Source organism: Sus scrofa, chromosome 10 (genome assembly GCF_054392235.1).
Source record: "Sus scrofa isolate SSC_HxYL_T2T_F1_AM1 chromosome 10, Sscrofa_HxYL_maternal_Yorkshire_Landrace_v2.0, whole genome shotgun sequence".
NCBI lineage: Eukaryota > Metazoa > Chordata > Mammalia > Artiodactyla > Suidae > Sus > Sus scrofa.
Window position 1 is genome coordinate 23,959,110 of NC_139392.1, and position 10,011 is coordinate 23,969,120.

Genomic DNA, 10,011 nt, shown 5'->3' on the forward strand with positions numbered 1-10,011 from the left:
CAAGCCTCTTTTTGTTCTTCTGTTTTCGTGTTTAATCAAGATGCATCATGACAATACCCAGTACAAGGGGCACTGAGCAGAGGAACACAGCTGCTTCTCACCAAGCAGCCTGTCACCCTTGCAAGACAGAAGCTCCTCTCTCTAGAACAGGGAAGCCCCCCAACACAAATATGAGCGACTTAGGTCATTCACGTGTTCTAGAAACCATATTAGGAAGAGAAGAGGAAAAGGTGAAATAAATTTTTATAGCATATTATAGTTAACTCTATATATCATGTCATTGCTTACCCCGATTCGGTAATCAATATAAAAACAATTGTGATATCTCCATCTTTTTTTCATGGGACGTCTTCAAATCTGGTGCATATTTCAGACCTGCAGTCCATCTCAACCCAGACTGGCCACCTTGCAGGTGTTCAAAACCCACAGGGGACAAGGGTTGACTGCACTGGTGCATATACTGTAGGCACCAGCCTGTTATTCATGAGTGGTCAGTGTGCCATGGGCGTTGGTCCTTGTTTGTGCCAGAGGAGTGGGCAGCGATGGTCAGTCCAGTGAGGCCAAGAAATGCCAGCAGCCAGCAGAAGTTGGAAGAGGCGAGGAGACCGATCCTTCCTCCCGAGAGAGAGAGCAGCCCTGCCTACACCTTGATTGAGCCCCATAGATTCGGTCCAAGTACCTGTCCTCCAGAAGTGTAAGGGAAAACGTTTCTGTGCTTAGGAGCCATTGGGGTGTGGTTATTTATTAAAGCCTCAGTAAGAAAACAAATAGGATGCCATATGCACTTAAGGCATCAAGCCAACAGTCTAGTAAGGGAGTTTACACATCTTCTCAAGGAAGGAACTAGGGAGTCCTGCTCCTGACATCAGCGAATAAAGACGGTGTGGTGAGCAGAGAGTTCAGGAAAGCCTCAGGCGGGAGAGAGCATTCAAACTGAATTTCTTAAATAGGAGGAAGAAAGTGCTACTGGGGGTCCTTTCGAACCAGGGAACAGGACCAGTGATCCTGCCTGATTGCAGGTAGGAAGGTGTTTGAACAACGACATCTACGATACTCAGTTCAGCTCCTGCACGTTGGTGGTTCTGGACAATTCGGACTCATCAGAGACAACCGGCCATCGATGGAGAGCTGGGCCACCCCAGGTCCCGCAGATGTCATCATTCCTTTCGCTGATATTGTTATCATTACACACTACATAATACTGTTGACTGTAAAAATTCACAACCTAAAAGTTGAGAATTATGATTTATATGGCGGACAAAACTAAGGACATAAGCCTGGGACACAGCATCTCAGGTACCTCTGAGAGACTGTCCTGCAGAGGTAAGGGATGTATATATATATATACGAGTTCTGCAACAACGACCAGGTCGTCAGACCATTAAAAGATTACTGTTCAGACTCACAGACATAGAGAATAGACTTATGGTCGCCAAGCGGGGGGGAGATGGATGGGAATTTTGGGGTTAGTAGATACAAACTATTAGATTTAGAATGGACAAGCAATGAGGTCCTACTATACAGCATAGGGAACTATATCCAGCTTCTTGGGATAGACCATGATGAAAAGAGAGTATGAGAAAAAGAATGTATATATGTGTGTGTGATTGTGTCACTTTGCTGTATAGCAGAAATTGACACACCATTGTAAATTACCTATACTTTCATTTTTAAAAAGATTGCTGTTAATTAAAGAAAACCAGCTATTTCAGGTTAAGAAATTTAGTGCTCTTCTCTATAGGGGAAGATGTAGTCTGAACGTCTTCCTGAAATGATTCCTTTGATAAGCATCTCAGCTGTTGGGATGTCCTGTGCTTTCTCATCCTGATCTCCTCAGTGCACTGTTGGGGGCTGGGGTGGGGATGGCCGTAGGGGCTGACCACTGGATCGGGAGCATGTTGTTTCTATCCGGAGTTCCCCTGGGACTCACTATTGGGCCGCTGTTCTGTGATGGCTTGATGGCTGCAACATCTTCTGTTTACTGATATAGTGGCAGGTCTGTCTGTCTGTCTTTCTTTCTTTCTTTCTTTCTTTCTTTCTTTCTTTCTTTCTTTCTTTCTTTCTTTCCTTCTTTCTTTCTTTCCTTCTTTCTTTTCGTCAATGGAAAATCCCAACCTCCTTTTAGAACAATGCATTTAGAGCTGGAAACACCTAGTTTTTACATGACCCCACTATTCACTAGCCTGGTAATTACCAACAAGCCACTTAGTCCCTCTGACTCCGGTTTCCGGAGAATACTCATTTCCGAGTGCCACCAAGAGGATTAAAGGACAGGGCCTGTGGAACTCAAATCGAGTGGTGACTGCCTGGAGTGGATTTCCAGTATGACCAGTCCTTACAGCGAGCCTGGGAGGAAGGTGCAGCACCGCCCGCCTCCTCAGACCAGAAGACAGTAGAGGAAGCCCAGTAAGACTGATCCTAGTCCTGAGAGGCTTAGGATGGCATATATATATGGTGTGTATAAATTAAAAAATATATATGTGTATACATATAAAATTTAAAAATACATACACATACACACACACACACACACACACACACCATATACACACACACACACATACACACACACCCCATAGAAGGGATCTGGATGAGCAGAAATATGAAGAAGTGTAGAATTCTTCCTGAAAAACCCACAACAAGAGAGGGAGAGTTGGCAGAAACGGGTCTGGGCTGAGGTGATGAAGGCTGAAGAGAATCTGCCAGAATTAAAGGCACAGAGTAAACCATCGGCCCTAGAGATGAGATGATGAGGGTGAGATAAGAATGCAGATCTTTGCACTTAAAGCTTTCAACACACAGCTTAGCACAGAACAAACGTAAGCATAACTGCTTCATTTGTAAGTAAGGCAGTGGATACATCATTGTATGTGGGATCGGCAGTACATTTTGGTGTTGATAATTTTGGATATTTCCAAAAGCTTCGGGGTATGAGATCGATGCATTTATATATGGTTCTCACAAGGATGAGCAGCATTGCTGGGGCTCTGTGCTCAGCAGTAATGATCTCTGTCTACTCAGACCACGGTCTGCCAACCCAAAGCAGCCCAGACCCATCATATGGTCACAGATTAACAGTGCACTGAGGGATATGGGCATCCTTGTTAGCAGAGATCCTGGGCTGATTGAATCCTGGATGACAGTTTACCTTTTTTTTTTTTTGCTTCTCCATTTAGCAATATTTTATTGCAATATCCAGGACGGCCCCAGAAAGAATCAAGAAAAATTCTTGGAATCCACGTCTAAATGCAAAGCAACAACAACAAAAAATAAATATGAAAAATAAATACGGTAGGCTCGGGGGCTTATTTTGATTTGTTTGTAGCCACTGCGGTAGCTGATTTTGTTGGCTTCTCAGGGGACAGGGGACGGGAAACACATGAATGCTGGCTTTTAAAGTTTTCCTTAAAGGAGCCTCCACTGTGAGATGAAATTGCTTCAGAAGAGAAAGGCTCTCTTCAGAAAGCATGGAAAAGGTAAAAGGGGATGAAATCAAAGTAAGAAAGAAGGGAAAATATTATAATAAAAGACTTGCATGTAAAGGAGTGTCATTTGGGCTGAGTGAATACACTGTGAGCGAGATATATCGAGGCCTGCGTACAGCAAAAGGAACTTTGAAGAAGGAATTGCAGGCTGAAAAGAAGGAGGCTGTTTGCTTAACAAGAACGATTTGCGTTCGATTGAAATACTCATTTAGACCAGATCAAACAGTAACATAAAGAATTAACATTCGCGCTTTTTAGTGCCTATGGACTGTGGCATTGCCTCTAAACCTCTCCATGCACCTGCCATGCCGATAAGGCTCAGCCTTGAACCCTTGTGTAAAAGACCTGGTGGGAATACAGCATCGAATTCAAATTCTAGAACTGTCTTTCTGAGAGACCTTAGGTGAATCACAATGTATTCCTCTCATTTCAAATTTGGTCCCTCCTTTGGCTGTGGGGCCTTTCAAGGAAATGTGAATTTAAAACCGAGTTTGAGAAGGAATGGGGGAACATTTGTAAACACTTGGAAATGGGACTTGGAACGTGCATCTGGCTTCAGTTTTGCAAAGGCCACTTAGGGATGTGGGAATGAGGAAGATCACAACCAAAGGAAGTCAATTGTACATACCCGATGGCTATGATTAATAAAAAAGAAGAAATCATTGATATGGTAGAGACAATGACTATTTTTTTTCCTTTGTGTCATTTGAACATAATTGATGTAATTTTTTAAAAGGTGTCAGAGGAAGAGATGCAGCGACACGCAGATGCTCGGATGCAGAGGTGGTATCTTCTGCTTCAGTTTGTTAGGGCCTCATTCCACACAGTTTGAAAACATTTAAATGACAAACTTCTTGCACTCAAAATGGATCAGAGGGAACCTCGGCCTGGAGACAGGAGAGATGAGATTCTTTGAGAAGAAATGGGAGGAAAAGCCGTGTATTATCATGGATTTATCCCTCTTGTTCATACCCTTTTCTGTTTCTGTTTCTCCATCCCCAATTTCAGGACATAATCAAAGTCCAGATCACACACAGGGCATCACCTTCAGAGGATATTTTAAGTAGCTCCAGGGAGGTGTATTCCTAAGTTATCTCCCCTCTTGTGGTGCAGCAGAAATGAATCTGACTAGGAACCATGAGGTTACGGGTTCGATCCCTGGCCTCATTCAGTGGGTTAAGGATCTGGTATTGCCATGAGCTATGGTGTAGGTCACAGAAGTGGCTTGGATCCCACCTTGCGGTGGCTGTGGTATAGGCCAGAAGCTATAGCTCCGATTTGACCCCTAGCCTGGGAACCACCATATGCCTCGGGTGCAGCCCTAAAAATACCAAAAAAGAAAAAAGGAAAAAAAAGAAAAGAAGAACTGTTTCTTTGTCTTTTTGTTTGGTTTGGTTTTATTGGAAAGTGTTAAAAAATTAATTAAGATTTTCTAGTTCGGTAAGTTTATTTTATTTTATTTTATTGGAGTAGAGTTGGCTTACAATGTTGTGTTAGTTTGAGGTGTATAGCAAATTGAATCAGTTATACACTGATATACATGCACATTTATTCACTCATTTTCAGATTATTTTCACATATAAGGTTCCCTTATTCCTTTGTCTTAAGAACACACCTTTCTTAAAGGTGTTCTTTGAAAGTGTGAATAATCCTGAGAGTGTCAACGTACAAAATCACCCAAATCTTATGTGACCTGCTTCGTCGTTGTCGTTGTCTTTTTTTTTTCCTTTTTAGGGCCGAAGTTGTGGCATATGGACCTTCCCAGGCTAGGGGTCCAATTGGAGCTGCAGCTGCCAGCCTACGCTGCAGCCACAGCAATACAGTATCTGAGCCACATATGTGTCTACACCACAGCTCGTGGCAACACTGGATCCTTAACTTACCAAGCAAGGCCAGGGATCGAACCCACATCCTCATGGATACTGGTTAAGCTCGTTATTGCTGAGCCACAATGGGAACTTCTTGCATAAATTCTTTTTTATATATATAATGATTTTTATTTTTTATTTTCTTATAGTTGGTTGACAGGGTTCTGTCAATTTTCTACTGTACAGCAAAGTGACCCAGTCACACATACATGTATACATTTTTTTTCTCACATTATCAGGCTCCATCATAACTGATTAGATAGAGTTCCCAGTGCTACACAGCAGGATCTCATTGCTTATCCCTTCCAAAGGCAATAGTTTGCATCTATGAACCCCAAATTCCCGATCCATCAAAAGAAAATCATGGATATGGAGAACAGACTTGTATGAATTCTTCAACTGCAGATCAGGAGGAGTCTGCTTCTTCCTGTTTTCACCATAGATCTCTTGTCCAGACCACTCTACTGACTGTCTTAATTAGACTACCTGCCTCTAGCTTTCCACTTTACAAAACTCTCTTTTCCTCTGTCGCTAGTTTGTTTTCTAAAACTCAGATTAGGAGTTCCTGTCATGGTGCAACAGAAACTAATCTGACTAGCAGCCACGAGGTTGCAGGTTTGATCCCTGGCCTCCCTCAGTGGGTTAAGGATCTGGCATTGCCGTGAGCTGTGGTGTAGGTCACAGACATGACTCGGATCTTGTGTTGCTGTGGCTGTGGTGTAGGCCGGCAGCTATAGCTCCGATTCCACCCCCAGCCTAGGAACCTCCATATGCCATGGGTGCGGCCCTAAAAAGCAAAAAAAAAAAAAAACCCCAAAAAACAAACAAAAAAACCCCCAAACAACCCCCATAAATAAATAAATTAAATTAAATACATAAGTACGTAAAAACTCAGATTAAATGTATCATTCGCATCCTAAAACCCATCGCCTTTAGCAAATTTTCTTGCCAATTAAGGTCACAGTCCATTTGGTCGGTTATAACAGATCTTCATAAAATGAAACAGGGTAGGATTCAACAGGATAAAAATATCGGTACTTTCACAAATGAAAAGGGTAAGTTTTGTTATGCAAAGCCATTAATAGTTAGGAGTCAGCTTACACGGGGCTCCATCTAGAAAGCATTTTTTTCTATGCCTTGTGGTTGGAAATTTGAAAGCCCCTGGCCTCTAAAAGGCAGTTGGCACCCTGGGGGGCTTGTGGGGCTTTTCCAGGCTGGCCTTCTCTCTGCCTTCCCAGAGGCCCCCATCCTTTCAAACACGTGATCTAACGAACTTGCACCCCGTTTAGCTCCCTGAACTCAGGCCGCCTCTGGGTGCCTCTTCCCCATTTCTCTGCTTGATGAAGCTTTAAGTCCCGGTTCACCAATCAGCTCCCCTGTTCTGCTCGGGCAAAATCGAGTGCTTCCTCTTGCATTTTTGCTCTCTGTCTTTCTCAGAGCATGTCATGTGTCCTCTTTGTCATGAGAAGCTCCTCAGAGAACAACTCCATGTTCTAACGTCAGGCTTGCAAGATCTGCTGAGTAGATGCAGCAGAAAGACAAATGAAATAACTTTTATAAAGTATAGAAAAGATGTCTTTTGGAGTTCCTGTGGTGGCTCAGTGGGTTAAGAACATGGCTTTTGAGGGTGCGGGTTTTGCAACGGACAGCACCAACAGTCTGAACCTAGCCAGAACACAGATTGGGGCTCGAGTCCACGTGTCGGGACTCGAACCGACCCTAAATCCAGATTGGGACTTAAACCCACGGTTTTAAATTAGAACCACTCACCCTGGGTCTGGACTCATGGAGGTTCAGGTTCTTCATGCCTCTGTGCAGAAGGAATTCAGCGAGAAACAAAGTGATAGGCAAGAAATAGATTTCTTAGGTTAGGATGCTTGGGAGAGATGCAAGCAGGCAGGCAAGGAGCCTCTGCCCAGAGGATCCAGGGGGCTACAGTTTTATCATCCAGGGGGAGTAGAGGTGGGAAAAGACAGCCTCTTCCTCCAAGTAGTAACTCCTCCTTAATGGCCAGAAAAGTGTGTATTCAAATCAGCAGAAGGTCGGTTGGTCCTCAAAAGCCTGCCCTTGCTCTGAATCGGGATGCAGACCTCCTCCCATCCCCCACCCAACGACCTGAGGCCATTCTCGTGCCTCTCCTAGTCTAGCAAGGCCTGCAATTTATTAACTTACAGTGATCTCCTAACATCCCCCCGGGTTTCCTCCACTATCTATGATTTTTTTGGGGGCTTCTGCAATCACTTGTGCCTACTCCCTCCCTATCAGTTTGATCCCTGGCCTCAATCAGTGGCTTAGGATTTGGCTTTGCTGTGAGCTGTAGCAGATGCAGCTCAGATCTGATGTGGCTGTGGCTGTGGTATAGTCCGGCAGCTGCAGCTCCCATTCGACCCCTAGCCTGGGAACTTCCATGTGCTGTGGGTGCGATACTTAAAAAGAAAAAAAAAAAAAAAGGAAAAAGATAAAAAAATTTGTTTTAGCTTCACGATTCTTGGATTTTGAGAAAACCCTCAAAACAGCAACACGATTAAGGCAGTATGAAGGCAGTAGATTAGAAGGGTGTTTCTATCCAGCTACTGGAGTTTGAGAATTGCATGGAGGAGTAAGATATAAGGAAGGAAAATCACAGATGGTTAGCTCTGAGGGTGACCAACTTTTACATAAGCTACTCACTTCCTTTATTTCAAGTCCAGGGGACTTGTTATTTTGAATATTTTCACTGAGCGTGTAATAGAAATGTCTGTAGTATGAAATACCTGGCAGTAATTCCTGACAGACTATAAATTACCCAGAGAATCTTGACGTCTCAAATATTTTGTCATTTTCACTCTTTCTTAGCTCATTTGTCCTTAAGTCAAAAATGTTATTTTGTTTACTTTTCTTTTTTTCTTTTTAGGGCTGCATCTGCAGCATATGGAAGTTCCCGGGCTAGGGGTCAAATCAGAGCTGCAGCTGCCAGCCTATGCCTCAGTCACAGCAACGCAGGATCTGAGACGAATCTGCAACCAACACCGCAGCTTGTGGCAAAGCCAAATCCTTAACCCCATGAGTGAGGACAGGAATCGAACTTGCATCCTCATGGATACTAGTCAGGTTCTTAACCCGCTGAGCCACAACAGGAACTCCTATTTACTTTTCCTTCCTATTGTTATGGCTTTGGGTATAAAGTTAATTTGTATATAAAAATATAAAGAATCTCTAAATTTCACAGTTAATTTCTCAGGAGAAAGGAAGCAAGCACAGAGTTAACAAATAATCATTTCCACACCTGACAAATTAACCCAAATCAGAGCTTGAGTCTCTAATAGCATCACTTACACCCTTTCCATAGTTCACTGGAGATGTGTGTATTTAGGTGTTTTCACTTCTGTCACTGAAATGCGTTCTTTTTCCATTCCTCGCATCTCAGTAATCATCAGGCCTATGGTTTAATCTAATTTGAGTTGAATGAAGCAGAACTAGATTAATTCCGGAGGGAATCAGAATTAATAAGGACAAAAAAAAAAAACCCACTTGTGTTCAAATTTTATTTTAATAAAAGCCTGACACATATTAGAATATAGATATGGCATATGCTCTGCTCAAACCCACTTTAAAGGGAACAAACAAGCTCAGATCTTTGGTAGGAAAATATCTCTTTCTCTTTCTTGACCTTATAAAATGTTTATAAAATATGGCGGCACTTCTGTCTTAATTTTCTTTCGCATTTTTCAGTCACTGTAAATTCCTTCTTCCCCATTTGCTAGCAGGGGTTTTCAGTTTTCCCTCATTTCTGTCTCCTCTTTTTGCTTTTCTCCCAATTTTCCCTCTTCCTCCTCTTCTCTCTGTTTCTCTTTTCTCTTTTTCTACTTCGCAGTGTTGTTTAAGCCTGCTGTAAACTTATTCATTCCCCAAAGGCAGAAACAGCTATCTGAGCAATACTTTGTCAGCATAATACATTTACAGAATGCATATTTATGAACCTTTGAGCTTTTATTGTTCCACAGGGCAAATAAAAAACATGAAAAGTAGCAATATAGTGTTTCAAATGTCCCTCAAGGAAAACAAAAGTAGCTGGAAATAAATTTGGAAAAGAGATTCTTCTGTAAAAACAGGATCCTGGAGTTGATACATGCAAGGTTGAATAGTAGGAACCATTTCTGTTCTTCCTCCTAAACTGAGACTTAAGAAATTTTAAACTTTTTAATAGGTCTAGCCTCTTCCAGCTTGGAAAAGAAAATAATTTTAAAAGAGGATTGGACACAACTGTTTATAATCCAGAGAATCCTAAAACAGCAGGTTGCATTTGGCTGTAATAAAAAGAGGGGGGCCCTAAGTTGGAAAGCCCATCTTACCTCCAAATTACCTTTCAGCTTGGAGTCTCAAACTGAATTAGCCAGATTAAAGAGCTTGGGAGTAGAAAAGAAATGCTTATAAAATGTCTTTCGATAGTCTTATTTTAACTGATCTTCACAGAGTCATTAAATTCTCATTGTGTTCCTCAACTCTCCAAAGTGAATAGATTATTAATATTTAATGCATGATGGGGAAGCAGCCCCATAACCCACCCACGGTGTCTAGACAGAGTGGGAGAACTTGGAGAAGGTGAGAAGCCTAGAGGCGAGAGTCTGAAGAATTCTGAGGGGATTCAAAACCTCAAATCCTGATTTAGAGATCAAGGA

General features: G+C 42.4%; 1 long non-coding RNA gene across 1 annotated transcript; it reads right to left on the reverse strand.

The window, feature by feature from the left end:
* Positions 1-4,153: 4,153 nt before the first annotated feature.
* Positions 4,154-9,762, reverse strand: LOC110255607 (uncharacterized). The gene is made up of 2 exons (XR_002336147.2): positions 7,124-9,762; positions 4,154-4,372 (listed from the first exon to the last, which is right to left on the reverse strand). It is a non-coding gene; the product is annotated as an uncharacterized LOC110255607 (long non-coding RNA).
* Between the last annotated feature and the right edge of the window lie 249 nt (positions 9,763-10,011).